Raw genomic sequence first — 17,334 nt, forward strand, 5'->3', positions numbered from 1 at the left:
TAAAACTATTCAAATCATTTAACTCAGTAACTCCACCTCTAGAATTCTATGCTAAGGAAATTATCAGAGATGTGGACAAAGATTTTTGCATAAAGTTAATAATTAAAAAGTATTAAAATGGCCAGGAGCGGTGGCTCACGCCTGTAAACCTAACACTTTGGCAGGCCGAGGTGGGCAGATCACTTGAGGCCAGGAGTTTGAGACCACCCTGGGCGACATGGTAAAACCATGTCTCTACTAAAAACACAAAAATTAGCTGGGCATAGTGGCATGCACCTATAATCCCAGCTACTCAGGTGGCTGAGTCAGGAGAATTGCTTGAACCTGGGAGGTGGAGGTTGCAGTGAGCCAACATCATGCCACTACACTCCAGCCTGGATGACAGAGTGAAACTCTGTCTCAAAAAAGAAAAAAATAATAATAATAGATGTTGTTGCTGTGGATGTGGTGAAAAGGGAACACTTATACACTGCTATTGGGATGCTATTGGGAATGTAAACTGGTACAACCACTATGGAAAACAGTATGGCGATTCCTTAAAGAACTGAAAGTACAACTACCATTTGACCCAGCAATCCCACTACTGGGTATCTAGCCAAAGGAAAAGAAGTCACTATATGAAAAAGACACATGTACACACGTTTATAGCAGCACGATTGGCAATTGCAAAAATATGGAACCAACCTACATGCCCATCAACCAAGTGGATAAAGAAAATGTGGTATATATACACCATGCAATACTACTCAGCCATAAAATGGAATAAAATAATGGCTTTTTTAGCAACTTGGATGGAGCTGGAGGCCACTATTCTAAGTGAAGTAACTCGGGAATGGAAAACCAAATATCTTATGTTCTCACTCATAGTAGGAGCTAAACTATGAAGATTCAAAGGCGTAAGAATGATATAATAGACTTTGGGGACGAGAGGAGTAACGGCGGGGGTGGTGGTGAGGGATAAAAGACAATATTTGGGCATAGTGTACACTGCTCAGGTGATGGGTGCACCAAAATCTCAGAAGTCACCACTAAAGAACTTATCTGGCTGGGTGCGGTGGCTCACGCCTGTAATCCCTGCACTTTGGGAAGCTAAGGCAGGTGTATTACCTGAGGACAGGAGTTCGAGACCAGCCTGGCCAACATGATGAAACCCCATCTCTACTAAAAATACAAAACATTAGTTGGGCATGGTGGTGCATGCCTGTAATCCCAGCTACTCAGGAGGCTAAGGCAGGAGAATCACTTGAACCTGGGAGGTGGAGGTTGCAGTGAAACGAGATTGCACCACTGCACTCCAGACTGGGCAGCAAGAGCAAAACTCCGTCTCAAAAAAACAAAAACAAAAAAACTTATGTAAGTTACCAAAAAAACCACCTGTGTCCCAAAAACTATTGAAAAAATTTTAAAAGTACTATAAAACCACAGATGTCCATTTGAGGTAAGCAAGTTATGGCTCATTCAAACATAGATTTCTTATACAACTACTAAAATTTTGGCCTCTAAGAACTGTTCAATGATATGTTTTCATTTTATACTTGTCTTTTGTAGATTCTCTACAGTGAGCATATATTTCATCTATATTCAGAAAAAGAATTTTTTTCAGAAAATATTTTTAAACAAAAAAATTTTTTTAACTTTCAAGGGAAAATGTACACTTTTAATCTTTCTCCATAAAAAGGAACTTCAGTTTAAGGATTTTCGAGGTTAAAGTCTGGGCAGCTAAAAGTATTTCCTTAGAACTCTTCTTCACAATCCCTTAATCTTGAGGGAGTGAGAGATTTATAACCCTAATCTCTAGAGGAAGAAAACCCATGGTGATATATCCCACACTGTTAGACAGTGGCACTATTTGACTTCCAATTTTTGGGTCTGGTGCACCAGGGCTTTTTCTTAGGGGGTGGGGTTTGGGGAAAGCCTTTACATTTTGAGAACCACTAAGTAAGAGGCTGAGAACAGAGTTTAGATCTAAGAGTCATGCTACTCAAAGTGTGGTCTGCAGGTCAGCAGAATCAGCCTCATGTGTGAACTTATTAAGCACAGATAAATACTTGGGCCCCATGCCAGATGTACTGAATCAGAATTTCAGGTGTGATCCGGGTGATTTTTTTTTCCATCAAGTTTGAGAAGCACATGTGTAGAAGTATTGGACAAAGAGACCAACAGTACTCAAAGGGAAAGAGGTGCAGAGCCCTCAATGTTCAGTGTAGATTTTTTAAAAGTATAAACATTATTAAATATTCTAAAAACAACTATTGTTTTCATATTATAAACTAGAAAGCATGGCTAGAAAAAATATCTTGACTCAGGACTAGAGTGGATTAAAAAATCTAGCATAGGTCCTAAACTAAAGGAGGAAAAAGGATCTATAATTCATTTCTGGTTCCATGAAACTCATTAAATTAATTAAGGCTAAGGATTTCTCATAGGAATTTGGAGACTGTATGTATGCAGCACATATTTTGGTTACATGTCTCTCGAACCATGGTTGGCTGCTACTGGTGCATGGTCAGTTGAAGACTATATATATCCCAAACCCAACCATTTATCTTTATCTCTTTCTACCTTGGAGTCATAACTCAGTAGAAGAAATATCTGTATCAGTGACATTTCTTTTGAGATGGAGCCTCACTCTGTCACCCAGGCAGGAGTTCAGTGGCACGATCTTGGCTCACTGCAACCTCTGCCTCCCAGGCTCAAGCAATTCTTGTGCCTCAGCCTCGGGAGCAGCTGGAACTATAGGTGCCCCCCACCATGCCTGGCTAATTTTTTTATTTTTGGTAGAGACAGGGTTTTCCCATGTTGCCAAGGCTGGTTTCAAACTCCTGAGCTCAGGCAATCCACCTTCCTTGGCCTCCCAAAGTGCTGGGATTCCAGGTGTGAGCCACTGCACCCGGCCTGTATCAGTGACTTTTGAACTATTCTTTACAGAGCTCCTTCAGGGGACTTTGAAAAGGAAGTGAAGGGGATGTAGATGAAAAGAGGGAAACCTGAACAGGTTACTCTACTTCTCCCAACTCCATGCATTCAACCAAAACAGCCCAACTTTTATCTTTCTGAGTCCCTTTCCTGTAGAATATATTTGAACAAAAGTCTGTTTTAAAAAAAGTTTGAAATTCTTTATTCTCTACTATAGATTCTCACAGGCCAATAAAAGCCACAGCTGTCTTTTTTTCCTCATAAGATAAATGCTCCTTGTTAGCTATTCATCACCACCACCTGGTTGTCAGAAAGGACTCACAAATGTATAATGAGGCAGGTGATCCTGCTTCCAGCCCTCCTTTCTCCAGCCACTATCATTAAGGATGAATAAACTAATACGGTTGCAGGTTGCTGTGTTGGATATCAGGCAAAGAACATTATATAAACTGAAAGAGACACTATGCTATCTAAGAAGTTAACTATAGCTATAAATATAAAACTAAAGAGAGCAATATTTTAAAGAATAGCTCTTGTATGACCAAATAAGATATGTCCTTCAAAGTGGTCACATTGGTTATGAGGGAATAATTGGCAAGAGCAAAGAATTTTTAAAACTCCAAAAAACAAAGTAGCCACCTTGAGAAATTTAACTCATTCCAGTAGTGCTCCCAGTAAAAGCATTCTTAGAACTCTTTTTAGAAGTACAAAAAACCATCAGCCCACCCACAAAATTGTGAAATAAAATCAATTGTTGTTTTAAGTCACTAAGTTTTGGGGTGTTTTGTTATACAGTAATAGATAAGTAAGTGATATGGTCTGGCTATGTTCCCACCCAAATCTCATCTTGAATTCCCTCGTGTTGTGAGAGGGACCTGGTGGGAGGTAATTGAATCATGGGGGCAGGTCTTTCCTGTGCTGTTCTTGTGATTGCGAATAAGTCTCACTAGATCTGATGGTTTTATAAGGGGGTTTCCCTGCACAAGCTCTCTCTCTCTCTCTCTTTGCCTGTCATCTATGTAAGATGTGACTTGCTCCTCCTTGCCTTTAAGTCCTTTAAACCTCTTTCTTTTGTAAATTGCCCAGTCTTGGGTATGTCTTTATCAGCAGCATAAAAACGGACTAATACAGTAAGGCAGAAACGTCTGAATCACTAGGCTTTGGGAGATGTTTAAAAGGAAATCATTAGTCTTATAGAAAAACTCTAGCTATCCAGAACTCTAGAAAAATAAGCTGTTCTGTTTGGCTATAATTTTAAATAAATAGAATACAGCCAACTTTAACAAAGTTTGACTGTATCTTTAAACAGAAATAAACAACTTTCAAAAAACAAGTAAAGAACATTTTGGAAGAGAAACAACTTGAGGATGAATGGGACTAGCAGTAGGTTCCCAACTTTCTCCCCTGCAGTTTTTGCTTTTTACCTTGGGTTCATCTAAATCCTATCTATGCTGCCTTTAGGAGAACTTTGCTCTTTTTCTTTTGCCTGGGCGTGGATAAAAATAAATGTCCATTTTCCCTAAGTACACTAAATACAAGGGTGCATTTTCTTTTTTTTAAAAGAATTATACAGGAAAAGGAAGGAAGCACAAAGTATAAAAACAGATAAACTAAATACAGATTTTTTTGGATCCTAAGATAAACAAGTTAAGTATAGACTTTTGATCCTAAGATAATTAAACTTTAGCCAGAAGTTGGCTGGCCCTATTTTTCTTTCCACCCAGTTATCAGTCTATTGTCCTTGTCCACAGGAACTCACACAAGATGCCAAAAATACAACACATACCTCAGAGTTTACCATCTCATTTTCTTGAAGATAAAAGACTTTTATTAAACCAACAATTCCAAGGAACAGAGGGTTTCCTCCTAAAGTATCAAAATTAATTTTTTAAAAACTTTAAGTGTTTTGGTAGAACTTTTTAAAATGTATTATGTAGGCTATAATTTAACTTTTCTTGATGACTATTATTTTGTTTTTTGTTTTTGTTTTTGAGACAGTTTCACTCTGTCGCCCAGGCTGGAGCACAGTGACACAATCTCAACTCACTACAGCCTCTGCCTCCTGGGTTCAAGCAATTCCTGTGCCTCAGCCTCCCAAGTAGCTGGGATTACATGTGCATGCCACCACGCCTGGCTAATTTTTGTATTTTTAGTAGAGCTGGGCTTTCACCATGTTGCCCAGGCTGGTCTTGAACTCCTGGCCTCAAGTGATCTGCCTGCCTCAGCCTCCCAAAGTGCTGGGATTACAGGCATAAGCCGCCACGCCTGGCCTCACTACTGTTAACATTAATAATATACCAGGCTAAAATAATGTTGTTTTCAGTGTCTATTAAGGACTTGCATACCAAATCAACAATCCCATAAGGATTGTGTGTTAAGAGAAATGGTTCACTTTTGCCATTTCTTTTTTTTTTCTTTTTTCTTTTTTTGTTGTTTTTTTTTTGAGATGTAGTCTCACTCTGTCGCCAGGCTGGAGTGCAGTGGCGCGATCTCGGCTCACTGCAACCTCTGCCTCCTGGGTTCAAGTGATTCCCCTGCCTTAGCCTCCTGAGTAGCTGGGACTACAGGCACGCACCACCACACCCGGCTAATTTTTTTTTTGAATTTTAGTAGACATGGGGTTTCACCATGTTGGCCAGGATGGTCTTGATCTCCTGACCTCGTGATCCACCCACCTCGGCCTCCTAAAGAGCTGGGATCACAGGCGTGAGCCACCGTGCCTGGCCTCTTTTTCTTTCTTTTTTTGAGACGGAGTCTTGCTCTGTCTCCCAGGCTTGAGTGCAGTGGCATGATCTCAGTTCAGTGGCATGATCTTGGCTCACTGCAACCTCTGCCTCCCGGGGTCAAGCAATTCTCCTGCCTCAGCTACCCAAGTAGCTGGGATTACAGGCAGGCGCCAAGATGCCTGGCTAATTTTTGTATTTTTAGTAGAGACAGGGTTTCGCCATTTTGGCCGGGCTGGTCTCAAACTCCTGATCTCACGTGATCTGCCTGCCTCAGCCTCCCAAAGTGCTGAGATTACAGGCATAAGCCACCAAACCTGGCATTCTTTTGCCATTTCTATTTAACAGTCCTGGAATTCCTACCTGAGTAATTAGGTAAGAAAAAGAAATAAAAGGCATCCAAATTGGGGGAAAAAAAAAAAAAAGTAAAATTATCTCTGTTCCAAGGTTACATGATCTTGTATGGAGAACACCCTAAAGATGCCACAAAAACATTAGAACTAATAATGATTAGTTGCAAATACCCTAAGCATTTTTTAGTGTCAGCAATGATGCAGGGTACAAAATCAACACATAAAAACCAGCTTTTTTATTTAATTAGCTGAGAATATAGGCAAAGTTGTTCTACTGTCCTGTAGTACATGTATAATTTTCCTATGGCAGTTACAACAAAACAGGAGAAACAAAGTTCCGTCTAAGTGTGACAGATGTAGATACATATCTTTCATAATGTTCCACAGGGACAGAGAAGTGATAAATCCTGCACCAAAGTGAAAGGAAGAGACTGAATCTGCATGCCCAATGATCTCATGTTTAATAGCCTCTACATCTACTAATGGGCCCACTGCCAATGCAAGAGGGTCAGTTAGGTGGACATGAATGTGCATATCATTAATAATATCAATGTCTTTAATGTCTGCAGTTAATGTTTTAATCACCCTAGGTCTGGAGATCTTCTTGGGGTATAATGAAGATCTTGTTGTCCTAAGATAGCTTCCCACGGATGTGTTTATTAGGATATACAATCTGCTGCTGACTTCAGGAGAAGTAGCACATAGTATTCGGATATATGGCTGGTAATACATAATTGCGATGTTCTTATACATGGCCAGGGGATAGAGAGTTGTTGACCCATGGAAGAAATTCTACCCAAATGGGTTTGCAACACCAAAACAAAACAGTTCTCCAGTTTACTAACCCAATTAAGTTCTTTTCATCCACAACATGCTCAACAAATGGGGTCATATCAGTAAGGGGTTGTACAGTAAAGATCTGCAAGAAAAGACTGAATGTTGCTTCTCAGTGATGGCTGCACTATCAATTAACAGGTTCAACATATCCACAATGTACTGCTGTGTCGTATCTCTCTTCCCTCAATGAGAAATCATCATGACAACTTGGCCAGACGCATCTGAACAGTCTACACCGAACCTGTCATCTACAAACTTGTACTCACTATCTAAGGGGAAGGACAGGAGAGGTGCAGATCGTCAAACTTTACATGGGTTGGGTGCTCAAGTACTTGTCCATTAAAGATGCTTGACTGTGTAGTCACTATTCGTTTTGTGAGGATTAAATGATAACTTGGTGCCAGATTCAAGTATACATACTCATAGTTTAATCTCAGCTATGCCAGGTGTGCTCAGTATAAGTGGGGAAGATGAGCAATAAAGACAATTTTAACCTTAGCGTCCTCTAGGCAAAAACATAACTGTCTTTTGTACAGCTGTCAAGTGAGTGGCCATATGTCAGGGCCATTTCCACAATAACACCATGTAGTGCATGGATCTGTTACATATTGTTTTACTATAGTATATCCAGCTTAATCAGGTGCACGGTGACAGTTGAAGGAGTACTCCTGGAAAATGCCTAAGATATGTAGATCTCTAGGATCTTGCACCTTCTGGTGGTTGCATGAAATTCTTCAGAGGAATCATCAGTGATAGTAAATTTACATGTTACATTCATAACAACTCTTATGGGAAATTTAGGATATTCAAATAGGACACCAGGAATTGATGTATCACAGAACTTGGTTTACAATAGTCCGAGCATGGATCCCATGCATCACCTTCAGCAGGAGGGGCAGATGGGCTGGCCAAGTGCAAGCTTGATAGAGCGGGATAAGTGACTGCAGGTGCAAGAGACATAGCATCTCTAAGGTTAGCCAACCCTTGGGGAGCCTTTGTAGAAACAAAAGAAGATTTAATGCACTAAGTTTTGTTTCTACGGAGATGAGCCTGTTATTTATGGCTCAATTGGTGATACTGCCTGACTTAATTTTAAGTCGAGTTTCTCTAGAGACTTCTGTTTCCTGTTGATTCTCTGTGATCCTCTCCGAGAGCTTCCTGAGAACCTGCTGGATTGAAGTTTGGCTCTCTCATGCCTCAACCTCTGCAGCCTCGAGGTAGGTCTCCACTTGTTGCATGCTTCTCGTTCGGACTCTGTCTAGATCTAAGCCCTCCTCCTCCATTGCTAACTCAACCACTGACTCGAGAGTTTCTCTGGTTACTAGCTCGCTCATCACTCTCTGATGCTTCTTTTGCTTTGGTGTAATTTTCTTCACCTGTTTTGGAGCAACTTTATCCAATCAGCTGTATGCCTAAACACTAACAATGAACAATCTGAAATGGAAATTAAAACAATTCTATTTACAGTAACATCAAAAAGAATAAAATACTTAGGAATGAACTTAACCACGGAAGTGAAAGACTTGTACACTGAGAAATACAAAACATTGCTGGAAGAAATTAGACAAAAATAAATGAAAAAACATCTGGTGATCATGAATTGGAAAACTTGCTATCGTTAGAGGTGTCAGTATTACCCAAAGTCAGCTAGAGATTCAATACAATCCCTATCAAAATCCCAACAATGTTTTTTGCATAAATAGTAAAATCCATCCTAAAATTCATATGGCATCTCAAGGGATCCTGAACAACCAAAACAATCTTGAAAAAGAAAAACAAAGTTGGAGGACTTACATTCTTGATTTTCCAAACTTACTAAAAAGCTACAGTAATCAAAACAGTGTTTTATCAGCATAAAGATAGACATAAAGACCAATGGAAGAGACTAGAGAGCCCAGAAATAAACTCTCACATATCTGGTCAGATGAGTTTTGACAAGGGTATGAATACCATTCAGTGGGGAAAGGTCAGTCTTTTCAACAAATGGTGTTGGAAAAACTGGATATCCACAAGCAAATGAATTAAGTTAGACCCTTATCTTACATTACATACAAAAATTAACTCAAAATGGATCAAAGACCTAAAGATAAGAGCTAAAACTATATATATAATATATATAATATATAAAAAATATATTTTATATATTATATAATATATAATATAAATATATACTTTATATATAATATAGTAAAATATATTATATATAATAAAATATATACAATAAAATATATTATATATTATAAATAAAATATATTATATATTATATATTATATATTATATATAATATATAAAATATATATTATATATAATATATAAAATATATATTATATATAATATATAAAATATATAATATATAATAAAATATATTATATATAATAAAATATATTATATATAATATATAAAATATAAAATATATAATATATTGTATATAAAATATAAAATATATAATATATTATATATAAAATATAAAATATAAAATATATAATATATTACATATAATATATAAAATATAAAATATATAATATATTATATATAATATATTTTTATATATAATATATAATATATTTTATTATATATAATATATTATATATAAAATATATTATATATTATATATAATAAAATATATTATATAAAATATTATATATAATAAAATATATTATATAATAAAATATATAATATATAAAATATATATTATATATTATATAATCAAATATATAATATATAAAATATATATTATATATTATATAATCAAATATATAATATATAAAATATATATTATATATACTATAGTATATATAATAGTATATCATAGTATATAATATATAATATATACAATAGTATATAATATATAATATATACTATTATATATACTGCATAATAGTATATATAGTATACATAATAGTATATATAATACTATAGTATATATAGTATATATAATATATAAAATACATATTATATATACTATAGTATATATAATATATTAAATACATATTATATATACTATAGTATATATAATATATTAAATATATTATATATAATATATACAATATATTATATATTATATATAATATATATAAATTTTATATATGTATAATATATTATATATAAATTTTATATAATATGTATAATATATATTATATGTTATATATAAAAAAACAAGAAAACAGAGGGAAAGCTTCATGTCACTTAATTTGGCAATGTTTCTTGGGTAAGACAAAATGCACAGGTAACAAAAGAAAAATTAGATAAATTAGATTTCAAATTTAAAAGCTTCTGTGCATCAAAGGACACTGTTAACAGAGTGAAAAGCAATCCATGGAATAGGAGAAAATATTTGCAAATCATACATCTGAGATGGATTAATGTCCAAAATGTATTAAAAAACTCTTACAACTCAAGGACAAACAACCCAATCCAAAAATGGGCAAAGCACTTGAATAGGCATTTCTCCAAAGTTATACAAATGGCCGATAGGTATGAAATACATGAAAAAATGCTCAATATCTTTTCATTAGAGAAATATGAATGAAAATCATGAGATATCACTTCAACTGCTTAGGATGGTTATATTACTATTATTATTTTGAGATGGAGTTTTGCTCTGTCACTCAAGCTGGAGTTCAGGGGTGTGAGCTCAGCTCACTGCAACCTCAGCGTCCCCAGTTCAAGCCATTCTCCTGCCTCAGCCTCCTGCCTCAGGGATTATAGGTATGTGCCACCATGCCTGGCTAATTTTTGTATTTTCAGTAGAGATGGAGTTTTACCACGTTGGCCAGGCTGGTCTTGAACTCCTGACCTTAGGTGATCCGCCCACCTCAGCCTCCCAAAGTGCTGGGATTACAGGCGTGAGCCACCATGCCCGGCCTAGGATGGTTGTTATTTAAAAAAAAAAAGAAAACAAGTGTTGCCAAGGATGTGGAAAAATTGGAGCCCTTATGCATTGCTGATGAGAATGTAAAATGCTATAGCCACTGTGGAAAACAGTGGTTCCTCAAATAAATAAATAAATAAACATAAACATAAAATTACCATACAATCCAGCAACACCACTTCTGGGTATATACCCACAAGAACTAAAAGCAGGGACTCAAACATATCTGTACACTCATGTTCACAGCAGCATTTTTCATAATAGCCAAAAGATAGATGCAACCAAAGTATCCATCAAAAGATGAATAAACAGAATATAGTGTATACATACAATGGAATATTATTCAGCCTTTAAAAGGAGTGAAATTCTGGCCAGGTGCAGTGGCTCACACCTGTAATCCCAGCACTTTGGGAGGCTGAGGCTAGTGATCACTTAAGGTCAGAAGTTCGAGACCAGCCTGGCCAACATGGTGAAACCCCCTCTCTACTAACAATACAAAAATTAGCCGGGCGTGGTGGCGTGCACCTGTAATTCCAGCTACTCAGGAGGCTGAGGCATGTGAATCACCTGAACTGGGAGGCAAAAGTTGCAGTGAGCCAAGATCGTGCCACTGCACTCTAGCCTGGATGATGGAGGGAGACTCTGTTTCAAAAAATAAATAAATAAAAATAAAAGGAGGGAAGTTCTGATACAGGCTATAATGTGGATGAACTTTAGACATTATGCTAACCAACTGCAGCACTATTTACAATAGCAAAGCCACGGAATCAACCTAAATACCCATCAATGACAGACCAGATAAAGAAAATGTGGTATATATACACCATGGAATACTATGCAGCCATAACAAAGAATGAGATCATGTCTTTTGCAGAAACATAGATGGAGCTGGAGGCTATTATCCTTAGCAAAATAACAGAAACAGAAAACCAAATACTGCATGTTCTCACTTATAAGTGAGAGCTAAATGATGGGAATGTATAAACACAAAGAAACAAACAGCAGACACCAGGGTCTTCTTGAGGGTAGAAGGAGGGAGAGGAGCAGAAAAGATAACTATTGGGTACCAGGTTTAATACCTGGGTGATGAAATAATCTGTACAACAAACCCCTGTGAAATGAGTTTATCTATATAACAAACCCTCATATGTACCCCTGAACCTAAAATAAAAGTTAAAAAAAAAAACCCATAAAACAAAAAAAGGCATTACGCTAACCGAAATAAACCAGTCACAAAGAGACAAATAGTGCATGATTCCACTTATATGAGGTACCCACAGTAGTCAAATTCAAAGATAGAAAGTAGAATGGTGGTTGCCTGGGGCTGAGTAGGGAGAAATGGGGAGTTAGTATCTTACTGGTACAGAGTTTCAGTCTGGGAAGATGAAAAAAAGTTCTGGAGATTGTTATCAGTAATGGTTGTACAATAATGTGAATATATTTAATGCCACTTAAGAATGATTACAATGGTAAATTCTATGTTATATATGTTTTACCACAATAAAGAGTAAATATGGTACAGCACAGGTTCTGCTGAGTTATTTTGTTGTTGTTAGGATTCCCTTCTGCCCCATCACCTAGCTCTCTCAGAGCAATGTTGACATCTGGCTACTCAAAATGATGCTCTCGTTTCGTATGACGGACTCATTTGACAAAAATTATATTAAATGTCAATGTCTGAATGGGTGTTTTTTTTTTTCCTGGGTAACTTCAACACTGATCAATCAAGACCATTTCTAGATAGCCTGCCCTTACCCTAACATGAAGTGAACCATCTCTTCAGTCAAGTGACTTTTAGCAGGGTGCATAGTCATTGTGTATGAGTAACAGGAAGAAAAGGGTGAGTTATTATCCTAAATTTGCAGATAAGCCCAGAGAGAAAAATAGAACACATAAGCCCTCCCATGAACTTGCCAGATTTAGCAAGTAAAAATACAGGACTCCCTGTTGTTTATTTGAAATTCAAATTTAACTGGGCACTCTGCGTTTTATCTGGCAACACTGAAGTATTGGAGGTGAGGAGAAAAATAACCCAGGGTGTTCTGGGGTAACTGAGGTCTTAACAGGAAGCCTAGACAGGAAAAAGTAGAAAAGGCCATTAAAAAGATACTGTTAAAAAAAAAAATTGTATTGCTTAATCCATCCAGCTCAGGAGCCCCTCCCCACACTGGGTTTCTATGATCCAAGGCTTTATTTTGAGACAGAGCATTGCTCTGTCACCCAGGCTGGAGTGCAGTGGCATGATCTCAGCTCACTGCAACATCTGCCTCCCAGGTTCAAGGGATTCTCCTGCCTCAGCCTCCTGAGTTGCTGGGACTTCAGCCTCCTGAGTTGCTGGGACTACATGTGCATACCACCATGCCCGGTAATTTTTGTATTTTTAGTAGAGATGGGGTTTCACCATGTTGGCCAGGCTGATCTTGAACTTCTGACCTCTAGTGATTTGCCCACCTGGGCCTCCCAAAGTTCCAGGATTACAGGCTGAGCCACTGTGCCTGGCCTGATCCAAGACTTTATAAAGACATGTAAGAGGGTGGGAGACAGAAAGCGGAAAAGGATACATCAAAACTAGCAATGGATGAATGAGAACATGTCCAGCCTCCAGTTAAGGCAACTGTGGCTTCAAAAAGGAATCTTAAACACCAGCACAGAAATCAGAGGGATCCTAACCTGGCTCAAAACAGAAGAGAAACAGTGGCTGGCCATACAGCAGGAGGGGCATAACTAACAGAAGACCAGGTATACTGTTTGGATCTGCTCTTCCTTCCATTAAGCCATCCACCACTGCTTAATATCTAAGGAGCCGGCTAAGAAAATCCAGTCACTACTTTTATTTGCTAATACTTTGAGCCCCAGTTACAATAATGCCACTACTAATTAGGTAACTACTTTCTAGCTTATCAACTCCTACAGCTTTCCAGCCATTGTTTCATCCCTCAGCGATACCACCTGCTTCCCCGTGGAACCCAAACCCCCAGGAAACTAAATCTGCTCAGGTCACCCACCTAGGAATAAATAAAAACAGGTTTCAGGCCCTTTGTCCTTTGTAAATTCCGCCTTTTTTTTTTTTTTTAAGGCCTGTGTTCTTTATCACGGACACTGTTCACATAGTGGTAATCCTTGCCTGACTCAGGTCTACTTGTTCCTGCGTTTCATTCCTCCGCTGCTCAATTCTTTGTTCAAAACGCCAAGGACAACTGGTAGTGAAGACCCTCCACCGGCAACACTACCATGTGCCAGGCACCGTGCTGGGGACTGGGGATACAAAGATGAGTAGTGTACCGTCCTTGCCCCAGGACAGTTCCCCGTGTCCGCAGGGCCGGCCTGGAGGGCCACAGCCAACTGTGGGCAACAGGATCACCGTGCCCTTCGCGGCAAGTGAGTGCAGTAGTAGGGGACGGTTACTGACAAGCCAAAGGTTTTCTCCAGGTAAAACTGGATGACAGAGAGACGGAGACTGAAGCAACGCCGGCGCCGGGCGGATAATAAAGGGAGGCAGGGGCTAAACGGGTGGAGGGAGCAGAGGACCCGGCCGGGAACTGGCAGTAGGGAGGCCCCCGCTGCAGTCGCCGGCCTGGGTGCCGGGCGGCCACGCTTCCCCAAAGCCGTCACAGGAACTTGGGGTACCAAGGTGACTACTGGGCGCGAGTCGTTTTGTGGGGGGAGGGTGTCCCCAAGGGGGCAGTTTGAGGAGACGGTTGGGGATGCATCTGGGGTGGCGCCCAAAGGGACGGTGGGTGCTGGGTGTTTGAAGGTCCGGTGGACGCAGAGCTGAAGGGTCAGGAGAAGGCCAAGGGTCAGAAGGGCTGGGGACGAGGTCTGCCCAGGGGGTCGGGGCGGACGCAGAGGGCGGGTGCAGCCGAGGGGGAAGGGCTGAAGGGAAGGGCAGGCGCTGAAGGCACATAGGTGGGCAGACAGGCCCTCCCCTAAGGGAGTCCTTGGAACGCGGGGCAGTGGGTCTGTGGGACCCTGCCCGCCTCCGGAGAGGCGTTCCTACCTCGTTTCTCGCCTCAGCCTCGTCCTTCCGCGCCGGCGGCGGCGGCGGCGTGTCTCGCCCTCCAGGGGTCGCGTTGCAGGCTAGAGGCGCCGGCGGCCCCTCCCTCCGGGCGGGTTGGAAAGGCCGGCCCCTGTCGGCGTGGCGCGATGGTCCGATCTGGGTTGCCCTCAGGCCGCCCCTCCGGGCGGCGCGTTGGTTCGGTCCGCCCGGCCTAAGGTGCTCGCCCCCTCCCCGGCTCCCGCAGCGATGGGCGCAGCCGAGTCACGCGCAGAGCTTTCCCGCTAGGGGAGCGGAGAGGCTTCCGCCGTGGCCCCACCTTCTGCGGCGCGCGCCCGCCCCCGCGGGGTGGTGCCTGGCGACGCGCGGCTCCCGGGTGCTGGAACCCAGGGAAACCTAGGGCGCGGGTCCGCGGGCCTCCGGGGCCGGTGGGTGTGAGTCCCAGCTTCGCCTGAGGCGGCGGTTCTCAACGCTGGCTTCCCAGTAGAACCTAGTGTGGAAACTAACCAAACAACAAAAGGAGGGCTGACCTCACACTGGACCGACTCAGAACCACTGGGGTGGAGTGGGGTGGGGTGAGGTGGGGTTGGCCTCCCGTGCATAGCCAGGGTTCGGAAGCCCTGATGAAACGTAGAACCCATGCGCCCCCTGCCCTTCAGGGCCGGATGTGTGGGGGACATGGAAGATGCCTGTGTGTGACTCCTGCTGTTTACAGCCAGAGGGGGATGGGGCAGGCAGTCCTGCAAATGTTATGGGAAACCCACTGTATTAGTCCATTCTCACACTGCTATGAAGAAATACTATGAAGGAAAGAGGTTTGACTCACAGTTCCGCATTGTTGGCGAGGCCTCAGGAAGCTTATAATCATGGCAAAAGGCAAAGAAGTAGCCATCCTTTTCGCAGGGTGGCAGGACAGAGTGAGTGCAGGCAAGGGAAATGCCAGACGCTTATAAAATCATCAGATCTTGTGGGACTCACTCACTGTCACGAGAAGGGCACTGGGGAAACCAGCCCCATGATCCAATTACCTCCACCTGTTCCCGCCCTTGACGCAGGGGGATTATGGGAATTACAATTCAAGATGAGATTTTGGGTGGGGACACAGCCAAACTGTTACAGGTAGTTAGGCATGAGCGGGGCAGGAGAGGGTTCTCCCCTGCTACCCACTAGGGATGTCGGGTGATGGTTCTGAGGCAGGAGAATAGGGACTGGAGGCAGGGAACCTAAGACTGGTTCATGCCAACTTCCTGGAACTAAATTGAAAGGAAAACCCTAACTTTCCACACCTAAGTAACGCCCCCCCCCCAACCTTTTCTGCCCAGCAGATGGGAAATTGGCTATCTGCAACCAATTAGACTGACTGCAGCCGAGTCTAACTTTGCATAGAAGTATAACTTTGTAACTTCACCCTAGCCTCTGATTGGTTGCTTCTTGCAACCAATCAGATGTTTGCACAGGTGTGCGACCTTTGTAACTTCACTTCAGCCTCTGCTTGGCTGCTTTCTGCAACCAATCAGACTGATTGCAGGCTACGACTTCATTTACATGAGGTGAGCATGAAGTGGCGGGTAACTTCTAGGGGGTATTTGGACCCAAGAAGATTCTGTTTCCTGGCCCTTGAGCCGCTGCTCCGGCTGCTCCCACACTGTAGAGTGTGCTTTCGTTTTCAATACATCCCTGCTTTCTTTCTTTTGTTCCTTCATTCTTTCTTTGCTTTGCTGGGCGTTTTGTCCAATTCTTTGTTCAAAACGCCAAGAACCTGGACAACTTGCAGTCAGACCCTCTACCAGTGACAGTTCCATAATTACCTCATTGCTTCTTTAAAAAGGATAATTCGGCTGGGCCAGGGAGAGGCCATTTCCTGATGGTCCACACATGTTAACATCAAAATGCTAATTGAATGCAGGCCTCAGGGAGAAGCAACTTTCTGGGCATGCGTGTTAAGAGACAAAAATGGTGACTTACGATCTCCTGGGGGCACCCTCCACCGGAAAACGGGAAGGAAAGCACTGCGCATTCGGGAAGCCCACTCTAAGGGAAGAATCATGGGAAAGAGGCCAGCCTGTAAAAGTCCTAGGATCTTGGTTAGGCACTTGACCTTCTCTCTTTAACCTTCACGTACCCGCTTGGGTTTCTTCCAAGCGCACCTTCCTTTCTTTCCTGTTCTAAGGCCTTTTTAAATAAACTTCCATTCCTACTCTGGAACTTGCCTTGGTCTCTTTTTCTGCTTTCTGCCCCACAGTCGAATTCTTTCTTCTGATGAAGCAAGGACTAAAGTTGCTACAGACCCATAAGGATAGGCTGCAGGTAACTTGGGGTAACTCAGACCTCTTCCACCACTAACAAAACCATATCACCCATTGAGAAGACTCTGTTAGGCTAGACACGGTGGCTCACGCCTGTAATCCCAGCACTTTGGGAGGCTGAGGCGGGCGGATCACCTGAGGTCAGGAGTTTGAGACCACTAGCATGGTAAAACCCCGTCTCTACTCAAAATACAAAAATCAGCCGGGTGTGGTGGTGCATGCCTGTAATCCCAGCTACTTGGGAGGCTGAGGAAGGAGAATCACTTGAACCTGGGAGGCAGAAGTTGCAGTGAGCTGAGATTGCGCCATTGCACTCCAGCCTGGGCAACAGAGC

General features: G+C 41.2%; 1 protein-coding gene across 2 annotated transcripts in view; it reads right to left on the bottom strand.

Moving 5' to 3' along the window:
• The window catches only part of RUSC2 (RUN and SH3 domain containing 2), a 74,630-nt gene extending 57,740 nt beyond the window's left edge, over window positions 1-16,890 (bottom strand). For both annotated transcript variants that reach the window (XM_024345625.2, XM_016960808.3), the window contains exon 1: window positions 14,698-16,890. The gene's annotated coding sequence lies outside the window, so the exon portion shown is untranslated. The remainder of the gene's footprint in view (window positions 1-14,697) is intronic.
• Between the last annotated feature and the right edge of the window lie 444 nt (window positions 16,891-17,334).

This window comes from Pan troglodytes, chromosome 11 (genome assembly GCF_028858775.2).
Source record: "Pan troglodytes isolate AG18354 chromosome 11, NHGRI_mPanTro3-v2.0_pri, whole genome shotgun sequence".
NCBI lineage: Eukaryota > Metazoa > Chordata > Mammalia > Primates > Hominidae > Pan > Pan troglodytes.